The sequence below is a fragment of the Microtus pennsylvanicus genome, chromosome X (genome assembly GCF_037038515.1).
Source record: "Microtus pennsylvanicus isolate mMicPen1 chromosome X, mMicPen1.hap1, whole genome shotgun sequence".
NCBI lineage: Eukaryota > Metazoa > Chordata > Mammalia > Rodentia > Cricetidae > Microtus > Microtus pennsylvanicus.
The window spans coordinates 5,332,652-5,354,760 of NC_134601.1; positions in this window are offsets into that span (position 1 = coordinate 5,332,652).

Consider the following 22,109-nt stretch of genomic DNA (forward strand, 5'->3'; position numbering starts at 1 on the left):
GTTTTTTTGTTGTTGTTGTTTTTTGTTTTTCGAGACAGGGTTTCTCTGTGGTTTTGGAGCCTGTCCTGGAACTAGCTCTTGTAGACCAGGCTGGTCTCAAAATCACAGAGATCCGCCTGCCTCTGCCTCCCAAGTGCTGGGATTAAAGGCGTGTGCCACCACTGCCCAGCTCGCAGAATACAAGATTAACTCAAAAAATCAGTAGCTCTCCTTTATACAGATGATAAATGGGCTGAGAAAGAAATCAGAGAAACCTCACCCTTTACAATAGCCGCAAATAGCATAAACTATCTTGGAGTAACTCTAACCAAACAAGTGGAAGAACTGTATGACAAGAATTTTAAGTCTCTGAAGAACAAATTGAAGAAGACACCAGAAAATGGAAAGATCTCCCATGCTCTGGGGTAGGTAGAATTAACATAGTAAAAATGGCAATCTTACCAAAAGCAATCTACAGATTCGATGCCATCCCCATCAAAATCCCAAGAAAATTCTTCACAGACCTGGAAGGAACCGTACTCAACTTCATATGGAAAAGCAAAACCCAGGATAGCCAAAGCAATCATGTACAATAAAGGAACTTCTGGAGGCATCACAATCCCTGACTTCCAACTCTACTACAGTCCAACAGTACTGGAAACAGCCTAGTATTGGGAAAAAAAAACAGACAGAAGGACCAATGGAACCGAATTGAAGATCGGGATATCAGTCCACTCACCTACAAACACCTGATTTTTGACAAAGAAACAAAAGATATAAAATGGAAAAAAAGAAAGCATATTCACCAAATGGTGCTGGCATAATTGAAAATCAGCATGTAGAAGAATGAAAATAAATTCATATCTATTGCCATGCACAAAACTCAAGTCCAAATGGATCAAAGACATCAACATAAAGCCAACCACACTGAACCTCATAAAAAAGAAAGTGGGAAGTATACTTGAACACATTGGCACAGGAGACCACTTCCTAAATATAACTCCAGTAGCACAAGACACTGAGAGAAACAATTAACAAATGGGACCTCCTGAAACTGAAAAGTTTCTGTAAAACAAAGGACATGGTCAACAAGACAAAATGGTAGCCTACAGAATGGGAAAATATCTTCACCAACCCCACATCAGACAGAGGGCTGACCTCCAAAATATACAAAGAACTCAAGAAATTGTTCATCAAAAGAACAAATAATTCAATAAAAAATGGGATACAGACTTAAACAGAGAACTCTCAGCAGAGGAATCTAAAATGGATGAAAGACACTCAAAGAAATGTTCATCTATCCTTAGTCATCAGAGAAATGCAAATCAAAACAACTCTGAGATTCTATCTTATACCTGTAAGAATGGTCAAAATCAAAAACACTGATAACAACTTATGCTAGAGAGGATGTGGGGTAAAGGGAACACTTCTGCATTGCTGGTGGGAATGCAAGCTGGTACAATCCCTTTGGATGTCAGTATGGTGATTTCTAAAAAAATTAGGAAACAATGTACTTCAAGACTCAGCAATACCACTTTTGGGTATATATCCAAAGGATGCTCAATCGTGCCACAAGGACATGTGCTGAACTATGTTCATAGCAGCATTGTTTGTCATATTCAGAACTTGGGAACAACTTAAATGCCCCTCAACCAAAGAATGGATAAGATATGTGGTACATTTAAACAATGGAGTACTATACAGCAGAAAAAAATGACATCGTGAAATTTGTGGGAAAATGGATGAATCTAGAAAACATCAGATTTAGTGAGGTAACCCAGACCCAGAAAAACAAATATCATATGTACTCACTCATAAGTGACTTTAGACATAAAGCAAAGAAAAACCAGCCTACAATTCACAATTCCAGAGAATATAGACAATAAAGAGGACCCTAGGAAAGACATACATGGATCTAATCTACATGGGAAAAAGACAAGATCTCCTGAGTAAATTGGGAGCATGGAGACCATGGGAGCGGGTAGAAGGGGAGGGCAGTAGAAGAGAGGGGAGTGGAGAAAATATATAGCTCAATAAAATCAATAAAAAATAAAATAAAAACTAAGCAGAAATAAGTCATATTAATGGTAATGTTCATAAACTTGTTTATTTTTTCATTGATTACACTGCCATGTTCTGTGTATTTTCTAACTGCTAGAAGCCCAAACTACTGACAACTGAATGGCAAGTAATTAAAGAAACATTATTAAAGTTATTATTTTATGTGTGTGTGGTATATTCACAAGTGTGTGTGTGTGTGTATGTGTGTGTGACTGTGTATGCACTTGCCCGTGTGTGCATGTGGAGACCAAAGAAGGATGTCAGGCATCCTTTGTCTCTATCACTTCCAGCTATATTATTTTGAGACAAGATCTCTTAGAGAGCCTAAAGCTTTAACTGGTGACCACCAGACCCAACGATCTTCCTGGCTCAGCCTCTCACAGTGTCATAGTCACAGGCAGATGTGTGTCACGCCAAGCATTTTGTGTGGGCGCTGAGATTAGAACACAGGTCCTTATGTTTGTACAGCAAGAACTCTTACCCTGTGAGTCACCTTCCCCTCCACTAAAGAAGAATTAGTAAGAGCTAATAATCACCAAGCACTGTGCTAAACACTTTGGATGAAGATTCTGTCTTTTGCTCTTCTGAAAGGATGTTGTAAAAGTAATTATAAATGTATCCTAGCGTGATTCACCCAGCTGACTTTCTCAGCTTTCTTCATCTGCTCTTCTCCAGGGCCACAAGTGATTGGGACAGCTACAGATAGCAAAAATCTTGTCTTTTTGTTCTCCCTCTCTGGTAACAATAATATCATGGATTTCTTCAAATTTTCATCCTTGCCAGCACAGTGTTCCTCTATGCCGGGGGCCTAAATAACAGGATTACTGGGCAGAGTCCTGAATTTGGCCTCTATTGAATTTGTATCCTAGTTCCAACAGTCTGAACCTTGACTTTGCATCTATACTGCACTAGCAGCTGTTATCAAAGGGTTTTTGAGACTCCTAAAATCAAAGTGGAGAAGAGTCCTTTGCCAACTCTCAGCACAGATAGTGAAGTGAAGGCAGAAAATCTCAGAACCTGAAACAATGACTTTCTGAGAAATCCAGAAAGTAGGAGAAAGAGACTAAGCAAAATGGATTCAGAAGCTTTGCTTTGAGGCCTGGGGCAATTTTGTTGTTGTTTCTGAGTAAAGACAATGTTCTTTCGTAAGCCTAAAACAGCCCTGATCAAGGCCGGGGATGTGTCTGTATCCATAGGCTTTGAAGTCAAATTAGACGTCATGAAACCCAGTGCCGTCCTCAATCTTGAAAGGCTTGGAAAATGACCCAGTATTACCTTTAGTTCCTCCACAGAAGTTTCCATCTACCTGCTTATTTTTCTTAATTAAGTCTGCTTTCCCTAAAGCTTGAGTCATGAAGATAAACAGGCAGACCTATGGAAGTATATGACATTTCATTTGCTGACTTTAAAACACAATAAGGAAGTGGCGCGTATGATTCAGAAAGGTGTCTGAAAATGCCCTTTGAAAAACATGTTTTGTTATGTCTACATTAAAAAATGACCCCACAGTCACTTTTCGTTTTCCAAACTTAACAAACATACTAGCGGGGCCATCTTGTGAGTTTAAGAAAGCTCTGTGGGCTGCCTCTGATTTTAAGCTTGGAGGCAGCAGGTGGAGAGTGAGGCATGATGGGATGAGGACTCAGGAGTCTGTGCAGGTCATAGTTCGGCCACACTCACTGTGATAATAGTCCGTAGGAGGGTCAGTTTTTCCTCTATAAAGTGGAAAAATACCTGCTTTTCTGAACATAGCTCTCCCCAGAAATTACTTGAGTCCCTCATTCTTTCCAGAGTATAACGCAAAGTGATTGTCTGGCAAATTCTAGAGGTTCCAAATCTCACTGGCCTCAAGTACAGCCGTCACTGCTACTTCCTTTTGGAAACTAGAGGGGAAAAATTGTTTTGAAGTTTTTGTTGGGAGATGTGGGTTTTCTGAGACAAACTTTCGTGAATCCCAGACTGGCCTCAAACTCAATATGTAGCTGAGGATAGGCTTGAACCTCTGATTCTCCTGCTTTCACCTCCCAGTGCTGGGATTGCAAGGTACGTACCAACATGTCTTGTTCTGTGCAGTGCTGGGGACTGAATGCAGGGATTCACACATGCGAGGCCAGCATCCATTAACTGAGGGCCACCCCAGCGTGGCTCAAATGTTTCCATCTCCTGTACACTTTGGCTCTTTCCGCCATCACTAAAGGCATTAACAGTTCTTTCACTGGCGCATTGCATTCCTCGGTTCTGCTTCTATGCTTTGGGGTCTTTTGTTTGGGGTCATTTGACATTTCTAGGTAATTTGGAGTAAGCTCTCTCATTCAAATGTCAGTTTACTAACAGCCTGACTTCTAACGGAAACTTCATTCTCTTTTCTATGTAACATAACGGATTCCTGGGTTCTGAGGCTAAGGATCAGGACATCCTGGAGGGTCATTGCACACACCCACAGCCACACCCACAGCCACACCCACAGCCACACCCACAACCACAGCCACAACCACAGCCACACCCACAGCCATACACACGCACACTCGGAAGTTTTAAATTTTCAGAAAACTTAAAAGATAATATGAAAAGTTCTCCTTTCTTTCTAATGGTAGCATTTTATGTTACCATGGTATATCTGTCACAAGATATAGCACTGGTTCACTACTTCTGAGATGAGAATTTCTTAGAATTCTTTCAGGTTTTTAGTGGCTTTTCTGTGTTGCAGGATCCAATCTAGGATAGTATGTTGTATTTAGACAGCTATTGATTTGATAGAAACCTTATAATTTCTGTGACAAAAAAGTACAGTGTTGATTCAATTAACTAATTTAGTTCAAAATTTCCCATAGAGACAAAACAGATGAAACTCCAAACATATAGATCCTTTTTATTTTAAACATTCTTTATCCTCTCCCTACCTTTTTCTTTTTTTTAGTAACTTTATTTTATGTGCATTGGTGTGAAGGTGTCAGATCCCCTGAAACCGGGGTTACAGACAGTTGTGAGCTGCCATGTGGGTGCTGGGAATTGAACTCGGGTCCTCTGGAAGAGCAGCCAGTGCTCTTGAGCACCGAGCCATCTCTCCAGTCCTTTCCCTACCTCTTTCTAATGCACCTATTAAGTATCTGTCTTGTGTTCTCCTAGGTCCTGGAGATGACTAATGAATGAAACAAATAAAATAATTTCCTGCCCTCGAGTAGCTGTAACTTTAACGGGGGTGGGGTAAGGGGAGCACAGACAATAAGCAAGACAATTAAGCAGAAACAATAACTTGCACAATGGTAATAAGTGAAAGCAAAGGAAGAAAGCAGTTAAATGAAATGCAAAATAGAGAAGAATATGGAGGATGCTGGGTGGTTTGGGAGCAATTTCAAATGTTCTCATGTATGCAAAGCCTAAAAGAAGTGATGGGAGGAGCCACCGAGGTGCATGTGGGAACATGGCTACAGGTGGAAAAAACAGCTGAAACAGAGTCCCTAAGGATTCCCAACAGGTTGGAGAAAGAACAGAAGCCAGGGCTGCTGGAGCTCAGTAAATAAGGCCGAACGGCAATGAAATGCAGGTCTATTACACAGAGCATCTCTGAAAAAAACTTGGACGTTTACTTTGAGGGAGATAAAAAAAAAGCTACAGGAAAGTTTAGAATAGACACGTGACATAATCTGATCTCTCAGTCTAGCAAAATCGATTCTGGATGCCGTGCTGAAAAGAAATCACAATGGGGCGGGTGTTCCAGAGAAACCCAGGTAGGAAGCTATTGTGGTAACCTTGGAAAGAGAGACTATAGTAGTGGTTTTGACTAGAACAGCAAGAGAGGAGGTGTTAGGAAAGGGTGTGGTTTCATTACCTTTCGGAGGGGAGGGGACATGGAGCTACTGGTAGTAACCAGGTCTGGAGTGTGATTTTGGAAATGAATGATTGAGCTGAGGTAACCTGGGATGCAGGAAGGGTTATCCACACGTGTTTTTGAAACCACCCCAAATTAAGGTAGACCAAGTGCAGCAGAGAGTGGATGTGTGTTCTGTGTATTAAAGACCTGGAGTTGTTGGGCAGCTTCAAGGAAGAGGTAGTAAGTGGTTTGAATTGACATCCCGAGATAAATGGGGGGCTCTTCTGGAAGATGGAAGGAGACTGATGTGGAGATGGCAATGAAAACCAAGGAGGACCCAGAATTCGTGGTGTAAAAAGATATATCCTAAAAAGGAAGTGTTGCCATTTAAAAAGGAAACAGGGGAGAGGATGTTCTCAATAATGAGTTTAGTCAGAACAAAAAGGGAAGTAATACTTCAGAAAAAAATAAGATTATAGAGTAAAACTAAACGTGGATGCTGATATCAAAAAAATAGATTCCCCACCTACAACCACCTGACTTTTGAAAAAGAAGCAAAAAATACAAATGAAAAAAGAAAGCATATTTAACAAACGGTCCTGGAATAACTGGATATCAACATGGTCCTGGCATAACTGTATATCAACATGTAGAAGAATGAAAATAGATCCATATCTATCACCATGCACAAAACTCAAGTCCAAAGGATCAAAGACCTCAACATAAAGCCAGCCACATTGAACCTTATAGAAGAGAAAGTGGGAAGTACACCTAACGCATTGGCACAGAAGACCACTTCCTAAATATAACCCCAGTAACACAGGTACTGAGAGCAATAATTAATAAATGATACAACCTCCTGAAACTGAAAAAGCTTCTGTAGAGCAAAGGACACAGTCAACAAGACAAAATGGCAGCTCACAGAATGGGAAAAGATCTTCACTAACCCCACATCAGAAAGAGGTCTGATCTCCAAAATACACAAAGAACTCAAGAAATTGTTCATCAAAAGAACAAATAATTCAATAAAAAAATGAGATACAGACCTAAACAGAGAACTCTCAGCAAAGGAATCTAAAGTGGCTGAAAGACACTTAAGGAAATGCTCAACATCTTTAGCCATCATAGAAATGCAAATCAAAACAACTCTGAGAGTATATCTTATACCTGTAAGAATGGCCAAGATCAAAGACACTGATGACAGCTTATGCTGGAGAGGTTGTGGAGAAAAGGGAACACTCCTACATTGCTGGTGGGAATGCAACCTGGTACAGGCCCTTTGGATATCAGTGTGGCGATTTCTCAGAAAATTAAGAAACAACCTTCCTCAAGACCCAGCAATAACACTTTTGGATATACCCCAAAGGACGCTCAATTGTACCACAAGAACATGTGCTCAACTATGTTCATAGCAGCATTGTTTGCCATAGCCAGAACCCAGAAACAGCCTTAATGCCCCATCGACTGAGAATGGATAAGGAAAATGTGGTACATTTACACAATGGAGTACTACACAGCAGAAAAAAATAATGACAACTTGAAATTTACAGGTAAATGGATGGATCTAGAAAACATCATATTGAACTAGGTAACCCAGAACCAGCAAAACAAATATCATATGTGCTCACTCATAAGTGGCTTTTAGACATAAAATAAAGGAAACCAGCCTACAAATCACAATTCCAGAGAACCTAGACAACAAAGAGGACCTTAAGAGAGACATACATGGACCAATTCTACATGGGAAGTAGTAAAAGACAAGATCTCCTGAATAAATTGAGAGCATGGGGACCATGGAAGAGGAATGAAGAGGAGGGCAGAGGGAAGGAGGGGAGCTGAGAAAAATGCGTAGCTCAATAAAATCAATAAAATAAAAAAAATAAAAATAAAATATAGGTTCCCTGGGTGATGGCAGCAGCTTATTGTTTCTGTGTTTTCTGGGTTATGCTCCCTAGGGTACTCTTTTCTTAGAGCCAGGAGGAGAGATTTAGAGAAGATGATCTGTCTCCAATAGTGGTTGTAAGATGAGGATCTCCTATCAGTCACAATAGATTGTAGAATTAGAAAGGAAAGTCTGTCCTTGCCTCAGAGAAGCTGGACTCATGAGATGGACACAGCTTGGTTTCTTCTGACAGAGAAGTGTTGGCTGGCTGGCAGTTCCTTTTCTTGGGGTAAATCCATCAATTGGCTTCCCATTGAATCAGTTAGCCCCTGCAAATTTGGTTAGTGTGAGTCAGTCCCCTGAAGCCTGATCACTTCTGTGTTAAAGCCATACAAATCAAGTTTCTGAATTTCTTAGCCTGAAAACCAGACAGTGGCATTCATGATGACCCCAGTGATGTGACAAACCTGCAGCGGTGATGTCTGCTTTCCCACAGATTTACCTTAATTCTCTTCTAAAACCAGAACAGAATGCAGCTCAACCATTATTATGCCTTGTTTAGACAGCGAAAACCTGTTGACTACGAATTGATATGTGCTAATATTTGATATCAGGTTATCATATTTATGCAGATATGATACAAGAAGCAATGGAGCAATACACTTTGGTGAAGTGCATAGATATGTCCCTTGTTTGTTGAAGAACCCAGCATAGGTCATTAAGGGATCTTGGTTGACTTCATTTCAGAATAATAAATCCCGGTGGCTAAGAGAATCAGTACAGTGATGGACTGGAATTCTCTTTCCTAAATGCTTTGTGACATTTGTAAGAATAGTTCTTGATTGAAGTATAAGGAACAGCAAGACTCCACTAAGCACTGTGTTCTGCAGAAATGAACATTTGGCTCCTTTTATTCTAAAATCCCCAGTACTATGATGAGGTCAGGTTGGCTTCCTCCCCTGTGAAGTGGCTATTTTATTAGTTGTTTGAAGGACCAAAGAAAAGTTAGCAAATGCAGTCATCTCAGTGTTTTTTCATAGCATATAGGAAAGAGGATCATTTCAACTTTTCTCTCCCTCCCTCCCTTTCTCTATCTCTTGTCTTTCTTTCTCCTCTGTATGTGTAGTTGGATTAAAAATTCAATCATATCTAGTTACGGTAATTCATATCTTCCTATCCATGGAAGAGTAGAATTTCTGTGAGGTAGAAGCTAGTCTGGACTACACAGTACATCCCAGACCAACATGGGTAACTGGGTGAGATTCTACCTCAAAAACCAAAATTAATTTTTTAATAAAAATAAATACATACTAAAATATAAGCATGAGCCTAGAAAGACACCTCAGTGATTAAAAATACAAACATAATGAAATTGTGAGGAAAAACAATCAAATTAAAGCAATAATGCTGGGGCCGAAATGAGGCTGAGCAGAAGACAAATAACAGAAAGAAAACTCCTCTGAGTTTTCTTCTAAATGCCTATGACATAGTCATGCAATTTGTATGAGAAGAGGAGATATCTAAAGGCCACTGACCTTGTTGAACTCAAATTGGAGATGGTTCAAAGAGGTGTCCTCAAACTATAGTGCCCAGCACAAATGCAACTTGTTAATTTAACTCCTATGGTCAACAAGATGGGATGATTTTATTGCATTTTCAGTAAGTTGGTACAAATAAAAGGAAGATTTCATTAAACTTGAAAGCTACATTCAATGTTAGTAATTTTTGTCAAAACAAAGCTTCTGTCCCTTCTGTGTACAGTCTGTGGATGCTTTTGTACTATCCTGATAGTCATGGTGACAGAGACCCTGCGGCCCACCGAACCAGAGTTTCCTATCTGCCCCTTTACAAAACAAAGCGAAACAAAAGCAAATTTTTCAGTTTTAGTGCTGAAGTGATACTGTTTATTTTTATAATAGATGGCAACTTTATCAATTAACATTGTTAATTAAACTCAGAGTTTGAAGTGATTTGAAGATGAATGTCTTTTCAAATAATTTATTCTTTAATATTCCATAAAGAAGGAAGCATACAACTAGATATCACATGGTACCAAGGAACCCCTCATATTAGGAATAGGGTACATGTAAAAATTTTACTAGCAAATTGAAGCACAAATGTTAACAACACATATTGTCTCTCTCTCCAAGGAGCTCACAGAGGCACAGATAGCAACTCAGAAGATGCGATTCAAAATTCAAGACATTGCTGGAACTTCTGATCTGAGGTTGTATACAATAACATGAGTGTTGAGTATCTATCTTGAAAAGAGCATAGCAAGAGAGAAAGGGGTCTTGTTATAGTACTGAACCCATTGGACAAATGGATTCAGCACAGCTGGGCAAGCGCTTGCCTAGCATGTCCCAAACCCCTGCTCAGATCTCAGCATCACATAATCTGAGTTTGCTGGGGTATATCTGAAATTCCAGCAATCAAAGAGAGGAAGCAGGAGGTTTGGATTTTCATTGTTATCCACGACTATGTAGCAAGTTCGAGGCCAACATAGTTTACCTGGGACCCTGTCTCTTTACCCCCAAATGTATTACAATGATTGAATCTGTAATCAGAATCAGGAAAGTATTTTTAGATATTAAAAATCTGACTACCGGAGTTAAAACCTCAGTAGAATGGATAATAGAAAAGGTATATCCACAGAAGGTTCTGGTTATTTAAAATTCTAATCAAAGAATCCTTCCATATTATAAACCCAATAGAAAGAGATGAAAATGACCAGAGGAAAACCGAGACAAATGTGATTAACCCAGCTCCATGACATCGGCTCTCAGGCTCCTTTTATCCAACTGTTGACATGGTTTTCAAGATATAATTTCTATCCTTAATAAACATCACAATCCATACTAGCTTGTGGGGCTACAGCCATCCTGTCCATGATCCTCACAGAGAAATAGAGGAAGTAAAAGGAAAAATAGAGAAAAAAAGGCCCTCCCAAATTTGTCAGTTCTATTTCAGGGGGCTTTCTAGAAGCCTCGTGTGGTATTTATTTTAAAGTCACAGCCAAAACTTGAATAGGTAGATAACTGAATAAAGAAAGACAAAAGAATACAGTGCTTACTCCTGGCATCAGGATACTCTGCTAATAGTTTTGCTTAAATTGTTTTCCTATAATATATTTTGATAATATACTTCCCCTCTCCCAACTCCTCCAGGATTCTCCCCACCTCCCTACTGACCCAACTTCATGTTCTTTCTCTCTCAAAGAAAAGAAGAAAAATAAAAATAAATAAGAACCCGATAAAACAAAACATTCCAAACCAAAACAAAAGGTGTATACACACAAACACATACACACACAATGGAGTCAGTTTTGTATTGGCCTGTTCCTGGGCATGGGACCTTCTCTGGAGTATAGTAGATATACTCAGTGACACTCCATTGAATACTCTGCTAACATTTGAAGTTTCTCGCAGAAGGAAATGGTAAAGTAGACTTAACTCATGCAATTAGCAGACTTTGCAATGATCCTTGGTTTTGGGCAGAATTCAAGAATAAGACCAAACACAAAGCAATAGATTTTATTATTCATGAGCCCTTTGAAATATTAAGGATATACTAAAATTTAAAGTAATATAATAAAGAAAATGGCATGCCATATGAGAATCCAGTGGTGTGCTGGTAAACATTTCGCAGGTGGCTCCCCGGGGGAGGGGTTGATTTGTATCACAGAGCTTGCTCCCCCTGGCAGGCCTTAAGCTACTGAGAGTATAGCACTGAACGGCGCTAGAAAGAAATACTAACATTTGGCTCTGTGAGCTGGTGTGACCTGACTGTGGTACAGCCCTGCAGTAAACAATAATGGACATTCAAAACGGAAGGCACAACCTTCCGCTAGGTCTAAATAACTGCTAAAGCCCACAGCAAATACAGGGACTGCGAATCTGGAGATAAACATCTCTGATGAGTTGCCCAAGCCCCAGTGAATGGCTGCATATCTATGTGTCTAAGGTCAGCACTAATTGGACTCAGGAGGCCTATTAATGATAATAATGTTGATGAGAATGATAGTAATAGAAATGAAAGAGGGCATGAAGCTGAATTGGGGAAATATTGAAGGGAGTTGGAGGGGTTAATGGGTGTGGCTGTGGTGAAAATTCATTGCATACATGAATAAAATTTCCAAATAATAAATGAAAATGTTACTCAAAAATGATAAAAGGAAAAGAAAAGAAAAATAATTGAGATATTCGCCCAAGAGAGGACAAGAAGAGTTGGAGAGGCCAGAGAATTAGGGTTGGGATTAATTACTTTCTTCATACCTGGCTCCAAATGCTTGACAAGAAGCAATTTCAGGAAGGAAGGATTGATTAGCTCAGAATTTGAGGGGCTGCCGTCCCATAGCAGGGACAGCACGGTGACAGCTAGCTCCATGGACTCCAGTTATCCTCATCTTCTCACCTGTGAAATGTTTACCAGCGCACCCACCACTGGATTCTCATATGTCATGCCATTTTCTTTATTATATTACTTTAAATTTTAGTATACCCTTAATATTTCAAAGGGCTCATGAATAATAAAATCTATTGCTTTGTGTTTGGTCTTATTCTTGAATTCTGCCCAGTGGAATACAAGCCATACAACAGGAAGTGGGGGCCAGGCTATAATATGGCCCTTCCCCAAGCTAGGCCACAGAGTTTCTGCAGGCCGTCAAAAGAGCACAAATAACTCAAGACCAGGTACTCAAACACACGAGCCTGGGATCTTAGTTAAACCATAAGAGTGATTGCTTGCTTATTTGGTTTGGAGTAACTATGGAAGTTTATTCATTCTAGCTATTTGTGGAATAATGTACACTCAAGTATAGTGTTATTTTATTTGTAATTTAATAAAGCTTGCCTGGAGACAAGAACGCAAAGCAGCCACATTAGTCAGCCATACAGGCCAGACAGCGGTGGCACACACCTTTAAATCCCAGCAGCCACACTAGTTAGCCATAGAGGCAGTGGTGGTGCACACCTTTATTTCCAGCACCAGAGAAGATTATAAGACGAGACGAGACAGGAACTCACTCTCTTTCAGTCTGGAGATTTCATAGAGGTAAGTGCTCTCTAGTGATTTGGCTGCCTTACTTCTTTGATCTTCCAGTTGAACCCCAATATCTGTTTCTGAGTTTTTACTATTCATGCTACACACAAGTGGTTAAGATTTTAAGGTGACTAGTAGTAAAATAGAAATTAGATGCCTGGCATCCAAGCCACCAAAGGACAAACAATGAATATACAAAAGCAATAAGTGCAGCAAGTACTTTTCAAAACATTAAGCATTTTAGAGTATTATGCATAATGCTACTAGAATTATATGCACAAAGCTACTAGAATTATATATTTTATTTTCATTTCTTCCTCAACCTGCCCTCAAACAAAAATCTGTTTATACACAAATCTTTATGCGCAGTGGTCGCCACAAATATAGTATTTACATACTGTGCCACATGGACTGTTCGAGAGGTCTTGAGAGAACCAACAGTTATCTCCTCCCTTACAAACCCCATGGGTAAAATCTCTGTAAGACAAAGACACCCGAAACCTAAAAGACTAAATTCACCTCTCAGAGAATTCATTGTCAGAGCAGTCTCCCAGTGTAGTAATAAGGGCGGCGGGGCTGCGTCCCCAACACCCCAGCCGCCTGCTCGGCTAGCTTATGCCCTGAAATAATTACACACAAACTGTATTCATTTTAATACTGCTTTGGCCCATTTCTATCTAGCCTCTTCTAGGCTAATTCTCACATATTAATTTAGCCCATTTCTAATCATCTGTGTAGCACCCCTAGGTGCGCTTACCGGGAAGATTCTAGCCTATGTCCATCCTGGGTCGGAGCTTCATAGCGTGCGTCTGCCTGGGAGCTGGGAGCATGGCGTCTCTCTCTGAGGTGTCTGCTCCCGAGAGGAGAGCTGTCGAGTCTGAGCTCACTTCCTCTTCCTCTCAGCGTTTTGTTCTGTTTACTCCTCCCACCTATCTTCTAACCAATGAAATGGGCCAAGGCAGTTTCTTTTTATTTAACCAATGACCTTCCTCCATCATCCCAGTACATAGGACACCATAGCCAGTGTCTCTGATCTTTCTTGGCCTATATATGGAAGAGAAGCTCCTCTGAAATGTCTGGGCCTTTTCCATGTAGAAGCCAGAGAATTGTCTCCCAAGTCTCTCTCACACGTGGATGAGGGCATGAGGTCTGGATTTAGTCAGATACACCTGCATCACACTGGCAAGGAGAGGGTGCACCACACAGACACCTACCAAGGCTAGTGGTGGATGTGTCCTGTTTGCCAGAGGTAGCAGTGGTAGAAACTGAGCCACCGGGACTCAGTGGCTGCAGCAGAAGGATCTCCTTGAGAGAAATCCTGCAGTGGGAATTGAATGTTGTGGATTATGTAGCCATTGGGTTTGATTTTATCAGAGAATCAGTGTTCTAGAAGAAATCACTAAGCTCAGTTGTTGTTCTAGACTAGTGAAAAATATTCTGTTTCTCAACTGAAAGTTATGTATCATATCTGAACAACAGCAAAAAGGGGAGAAAAATACATAAAACACACAATAACGAATATAAGAGAATTTCAATAATTGTCGATAAATTAAATTTCACTATTACTTTTAGATTGTGTTTTAAAATGGAGCATGAGCAGTTTAAAAGTTACATATAATTAATATTTGGAAAAACCCAAGGCAAATACTGTTTGGAATTGAATGAAAGGGGAGGAAATCACATAACCAAATCCTTGGGAGTGGCTAAAACAGCCTAGAAAAATAGAAGCTTGCATGCTTGTGAAGGAGGGAATCCTGACAGTGTTTGAGTAAGTATCCAAGTAAATGAGCGAGGAGAATAGCAGTAAAAAATACTGAGGAGTAAATGATAATATAATTCAATTTTTCAAAAACAGAAGTCTAATTAAGGATAAGAAAAAAGAGGATCATGCAACTTTTGGATCAAGGAAGAGAGTCTAGCAGAAAACTCGAAAGTTGAGAAGAGAAACATTTTCAGAGGCCGTAGTATGTGTTTTCATCATAGCTTTGCCCTTTGAAATCATGTTGACATTTTACACTGCCTGAAAGGGAAACGAAATCAGTAAGAATGACAACATCCTTAAAACTGACCACAAATTGAGGTGGAAAGACATACTTGCCAAATTGATCACATAACCAACTCAGAAGAAAACAACACCTAATGGGAGTAACCTTTGACCATCTCCCCCCCCCCAGCAACCCCAAAGAGAAAAGGAATTATTCATAAACCTTAACTCTTTCCTGGTAGCCTTGCTGCTTGTAACAGTGACGGTTTAGCAATTTTGAAACTATTTTGTGTGTACTTGTGAGACTGAGCAAATGAGTGATTAGTGATTAGATGAATGTGATATGGGAGCCAGGGTTCTCACAGTGAGAGAGGAAGGACACATCCTTGGAATGGGAGAAGAAAAGGAAGAAGCCTGTGGTGTTGGACTGAAATTAGAGACATTGGTATGAACTCATCGTTATCAAGTCTGCTCTACGGAGGCGTCTACAACGAGGAACACGCCCTAGCAGTGAGCATAGATCTTGCCAAGATTTTGTTCTCTAGGATGATTTCTTCAGCAAAAGAAGAAAGAGATGATTCTGGGATTGGAGCAAAGGAAGTTTGAAGTAAACAGGTAACATCGTGTTGTGCCAAGTGAACGGCAGTGATCGAGCATGGTCATAAGAGACAGCTGGAAAGGCTCCTACATTCCAGTTCTGAGCCACTTTGCCATTAAAATCCGGAAACCAACAGACTAAATAAAGAGACTCTAACAAATTAGACTCATAAGTCTAAATTGATACTAAAACCTAGAGTTGGGGGGAGCAGGAAGCTTAATAAATCAAATAAGCCAAGCTGACAGCCATTTGGTAATGGAATTGATTTGGCCTCTTTAAAAGGAATGTCATGAGTCAGGCTTGGTAGCACTGCCCGTGTTCTCAGTCAGTAGAGATGCTGAGGCAAGAGGGACCACAAGTTTAGTGCCTGTCTGGGCTACAGGCATAGCTCAGTGCCAACATAGGCACCAAAAGGAGATTGTCTAAAACAAAAAAATAATAATAAATAATAAAAAAGGACCATGAAAGGTAGAGCCTAGAACATGTGAGAACCGTGGCTCAATCCCTAATTCCCTGAGAACAAGGATGAGAAAGATAAGTGCTGATGAGTGGTTGAAGGAGGTTAAAAAGCTGGAATCATGAAATACAATGTGGGATCCTAGCCAGCGAAGAAAATGCTGTAATGGACTTGATTGAAATGATTGGTAAAATTGCACATTTATTTTGGAAAATATGTCAGGTAACAGTATTTTATTGCTAGTAATGTTTTTAAATAACCCATTAAGTCCATTTAGCGCTGTCTATGTGTGCATATAGGTATGGGGTCATCTTCTGGGCTGGGGCAACCTATCATGGGCCGTACTCCCAAAGTACAGCAACTCTCTCTCCCCCAGTAGCTATCCCACCACCCATAGCTACTCGGGGAAGAAAAGAAGAGAAAATGAAGTTGGGAGGTGAAAGGCCTGAGAGGGGTTAGAAGGAGGAAATGAGGCATAGAGGATCATACTTCACTGTAAACAAGTATGTCATTCTCGAAGAATAAAGAGACATTTTTGATCAGTTCATTGTGGCAGTGCAAGAAAAGTCTTTGGTTTCTCTATGAGCATATGCTGAGGAATATCTATGATGATTGGTTGTTACAGACTAGTAACAGACTTTCATTTTGGCCCCCAAACAGCTCCCAAATCATGACACGGAGACTCATTGTTAGTTATGAATGTTTGACCTAGTGTTCATTTCTTGCTAGCTCTCATAACTTATTTTAAACTGTTTCTCTTTACCTATGGTTTGCTTTAGGGCTTGTTACCTTTCATTCTGTATGCCTTACTTCTCCTGCTTTATGTCTGTCTACCTGCTCAGCTAGCCCAGGGCACCTCCCTCTCTTTCTCCCTGGGTTCTGGGTGCCTCCCTTTCTTTCTCCCTGGTTGGAGGAAATGAAAAGCCCTTGATCCACATAGAAGTTCATGAAAAACAACAAAATCAAATGAAAGCGATGCAAAGAAATCCCCACTAAGTGGAGAAAGCAGGGAAGTCCGAGCTCATATTGGGAATCCACCTGCCTTTGTCTTTGTTCTTCAGCAACACATATCTTCGGGGAAGATGTTTTGTCTAGCTTGTGAATGTAAAGAAAAAAAAGAAGGCCAATGGTGGCATTCCCTAAACTTCTCTGTTTGATATTCACTCTGCTTTGAAATGGTTTATGTAACCAAGAAATTAATTTCTTATTTAAAGTGGTGGTGACTCACGTAGATGTATAAATATATAATTACTCCTTAGCTTTAATAACATCTCCAAAAGGTGCTCCTGATTTTCCCGAAGCAGAACAGGGTGCCCTCCTCACAGCATTTTGTATTTGTCTCATTTGCCATCTCCTCCCTGCTAGACATGAGCCCAAAGGGCAGAAACGGGTTCTGCCTCGTTCATCTTTGTCCCTTCCCGTGCCTACATAGTAGGCACTCAATAAACATTTGCTTAAAGTCTCTTCTTGAAAAGTGAAAATTGAATCAAACTGCTTGTTGAAAGAACAGTTCTCTTTCTCAACAAATACTCTGGCAGAACATAACGATTTTCAGTGGCTTAGCCGCACAACATGGGGCCTTTAGAAATCATTCCAGAAATTTCCCGTTTCTGACAAGCTCCCCAGCTTCCAGGCTGAGTCATTTTCCCCATCAACTTCCTGGGCGGGAGTGTTTACAGGGTCTCTCTGCCACCTTTTGGCAGCACCTGGGAACTGCAGACCTTGAGAAGTGCGAGGTCACGTGACCTGTAACCCCTGAGCACAAGTGTCACGGTTTAACTATTTCAGGAACGCTCACTGAACGCACATTGCTTACCGGGTTCTGTGCCAGGAGCTGCAGTTACAGTTATGAGAAAGGGAGTGTGGCTCTTGCCCTCAAGGTTTTCAGAGTCTGGTTTAGGAGGGGAGAGGACAAACAGTTCTGAGTGCCCTTGGTCCTTCTACTTGCTTTTCCTTCGGAATAAAAGCAAGCACTGGTGCATTCTACACTCCAAAAAATAGAAATACGATGCGCGTAGCCATCTTAAAAGGGAGAGCAGGAAAATAAACGGTCAGGTTCTGGTGGGGGTGTGGAAATACGAACAGAGTAACAGGGGCGATTCCTGTGATCGGATTTTTCACAAGGCTCACTGTGCCTTTTGTCCAAACCCAGAGTACTATCCAAACGAATGCGTTCAAAGTGACTTACTCCTCTCAAATCCAACACTCTCACTTTCTTTGAGAAGAGGAAGAACCGGCCATCTTGAAACACAGCAGTTGGACTCACATTCATAGTGAGCACATGACTGAGGTATCACTAGTATTCCTGCAAAGACAGTGAGAAGCACAGGCAGAATCAACCACATGTGAAGCAGCCTATGTAACGCGTTTTCCAGGCCTTAGTTTTCCGCTGTATAAAATGGGAATAGCAGCGGGCGTCTCCTCTGTGAAGCTCATGCACGCACAGCAATCACACACAGCAGGCTCTCTAAATCTCCAAATCAGGAGATCGTTTCCATAGTTGAGAGTGCTTGGACTTCTAGCTCTGACCTTGCCCAGGCTTGCCTAGCTGCTGAGTGGTCCGGGTGTTGAGAAGACAGGCAGCTGGCTCCTGTGCTTGGCCAGCGCAAGCCACCGCTCATTCCTTCTGAATGCCTTGTTCCTGGCCTCCATCTGTTTCTCTGGCAACAGAAATCTCAGTTGACTCTGCAGACTAATATTCTGGGATCATTTTGCTGAGCCTGGGTCTTAGCTGAACATAGCATTTGCTGTCTTATTCCCTAGAAGGGGATTATACAGGTACACGGTGTAGATTATTCTTGCTCTCTGTGTTGATAGAATCCCTGGAAATGGCATGCTTTCAACAACACAGCTGTTTACATGCATTGTGTTCAGGAACATGTTGGGATAATTGCACACATACCTCAAAAAAAAAAAAACCTTTGAACCCAAGCAGATCTGGATGTGTAACCCATAGCTACCTTTTGATTCCAAACCAGGATTTTCTTTTGTCTGACCCCGAGTTTCCTGATGGTGGAAGCAAGCATAACTTCCTCATAGAGTTGGTGTGGAACAATAAAGGAGAATACACACACACACACACATACATTATACACATATATTCATATAAATGTGTGTATACATGCACTATGCACACATCTATCAAGTACACTTCAAAGGGCTCAGCAAAGTCAAGCTGAGACTTAGTGGGTGCCGATTCTTTCTCGTGAAAAAGCTTAGCCCTGGCTGTGAGGGGTGAACATGCTGGGGAAGATCCAAGCACACAGCAAGTAGGCAAAAAAGGCCAACATATGGGAGGAACAGAGGGGAACGGGCCGCGCGGCAGAAAAGAGATGCAAATAATTTCATCCTGGCCTCAAAAAGCAGAGTGCGACATGTCTTCCTGAGAGAGAGTCACCCCTCAGCTGTGATTACCGCAGCCCACAGTCTTCGCACTGCCGGCACCATCTGGGAGAACTGTGCTGATTGAGAGCAGCAGCCCCAGCCGCCGCTGCAGCCGTCCCTCCGAGAACAAGGTTAATGGCAGGGTTAAAGAAAAAGGCAGGTGAAACGTGTCTCTCTAGCCCATTCCTCCCCTAGCCTTAATGAATGCTAGCTCCAAATGCTCTCTCTTCCTGGAACTGAGGGCCACTTGCCTTGGAAGGGAAATCAGTCTAAATTGATATCTTTTCAGATGCCTTCTTAATCAGTCATATGAAAATTATGAGGGTGCGGCTGCCTCCGAACCAGCCTTGCTCATCTTTGTGAGCCCTGTTTCAGCTGTTTAGGCCTAATTAGCCTCTGAAAGGGACGGGGTGAGCAGCAAACTGAGTTGGAGAAAAATATCCAACTTAGCTTAAAGACTCAGTACCCAAGTCGTCTGATTTGGTTTGGGTAAGTGGGATCTCAAACAAGATAGACCTTAGGGAGAGTTGGTCCTGTATCAGATGCAGAACTGGAAGTCACGGCAGCTTGATTTCTGATGTCTCAGATGTGAGGGTCTGTAGTACCTATTGTCTGAGGTTTGTTGGAAAAATGAGCTGGAGACCAGTTGTCATGGTAATGCTGGAGGCTCCAACTTGAAGCTTCTAGGGAGAACTTACTAAGTAAATACTTCTTGTGGGAGGATGACAATGCCATGGAAGGGATATTTGGCATGACTCTCCTATGCAGGCTGCACAGTCGCCTAAGTGGACCTCTTAAAACAGACAGGTATATGTAAAAGTGGGGCTGCTGAGAAGTTCTTTCCAATGAACTCCACGTTTCCAGGGAGGCTGGAATGCTGTCTAGGAGCTGAACATTTGATGGACTACCGCGAAGGATCCAGAAGAAGCTGGGACCAAGCCCGAAAAGCAGCTAAACTACCACTGGCAAACCCACCTATGAACGGTGAAGCAAAAAGCTCAGGAGTCAATGGCATTCAGAGAATGTAGTGGCTGGAAATAGTGGAAACCAATAGGGTTGGCTAAATAAAAAGGAAGGGATGAACAGTGATAATACTATAACCCAAGAGCTGGATCAAGGAGCAATCACAGTGTGAGGATAACAAGACAAGCCTCATAGATAGGGCTTAATGAGTCTGGCCTACAGGGAACCAGATGGGTGATGAAAATTCTGTTTTAGAAACTGTGCTGGATCATTTTATGTCAACTTGACACAAGCTAACGTCATCTGAGGAAGAAAACCTCAATTGAGAAAATGTCCCCGGAAAGGGGAAGGCTTCCCATGAGAGTCAACAAAGTCTGACATTTCACTTCAAGGCAAGACCAAGTCCCTCGCCCCCTCCATATCTAGACTGAGCCAGGTATCCTTCCAAAGGGAATGGGGTCCAAGATGCCAGCTCAAGCACTAGGGATAAATCCTGGTCTCATTGCCAATGGCCACACAGACTGCCCAAGCCTCACAGCTGTCCTGGAATGGTGGGGGAAGGGAGGGGTGGGAGATGGGGAGGGAATGGGAACGGGGATAGCTATGTAAAATGAGAAAAGGTTGTATTAAAAAAATGCTTAAGGAAAAAAAAAAGAAAGAGAATGCCTCCATATAGGGCTGTGGGCAAGCCTGTAGGGCATTTTCTTAACTAGTGGTTGTTGGGGGGTTCATTCCATTATGGGTGATGCCATCCCTGGACTGGTGGTGCTGGATTCTAAAAGAAGGTAGGCTGAGCAAGATGCAAGGAACAAGCCAGTAAGCCACACCTCTTCATGGTCTCTGCATCAGCTCTTGCCTCCAGGTTCTTGCCCTGTTTGAGTTCCTGCCCTCGCTGCTTTTGATGATGGACTGCTATATGGAACTGTGAGCGAACTGACCCCTTTTCTCCCAATGTTGCTTTGGTTACAGCGTTTCATCACAGCAATAGTAACCCTAACTGAGATGGGAACATTTGATACTTTCTTTCTGACCTCATCTTGTACCACTTCACAGAAGTGAGACGAGTAATCTCATATACTGTGTGATCCCTGGCTCCCAAACTCTTAACTGCCAGGTGCACTCCTTATGGCTCTGAGATCTTCAAGGCCCTTAGGGATAACCCGTTGATTGCTTTATATACAGCAAGTATGTAAAAGAGGATTCAGAATATATGCTGGAAAGTATCCATATGTATGCATGTATGTCATCTCTACTTACATTTCATTGGCCATAGCTCAGTCTTATGACCCCACGTAATGATAATGCTTATTGTGGAGACTGACTGTATGATGTATAAGAAGAGAGGAAGGTGGGGGATGGTGAACACTCAGCACCTCTGCTGCCTGATCCTCTGTCCATCCCACTGGCCTGACAGCTTTCTCAACATGTCGCAGTTCTTGTTTTCCGGGTCTTTGCAATGACTTCATCGGTGCCTCTTGTAGAAAAAAAAAAATCTTACCTAGCTGATGAGAAATCATTGCCTTTGAAAGGCTTTTAAAAAAAATCGTGTATAGGGAGAGTCCCATCCGGTCACACTGATTCCTTTATCTTCCTCACTGCACTGCAGAGGCAGGTGCATGGTTACCCCTAAATTAGGTGGCTTATTGTCTGCTGTCTCGTCCTGATCAGAAGTTGTTCCAGGGAATTAGAGACCGACCTTGCACATCTTGTTTTGGGTCATATCCTCAGCATTTGGAACAGTGCCTGACTCATGGTAGCTGACTTCACAAAGAATCAAAGAACAGGGCAAATAATGAAAGAAGAAGCTGTCACATAGCACAATGCCCAGGAAGACTGGAGGCTTGTTAATGGGCATGCTGGTCAGTTGCAGTAAAAATAGTTAATACTTACTCAGCATTTAGTATGAATTCAATACTCGAGATGCCACTCAGAATGTGACATGATTATTAG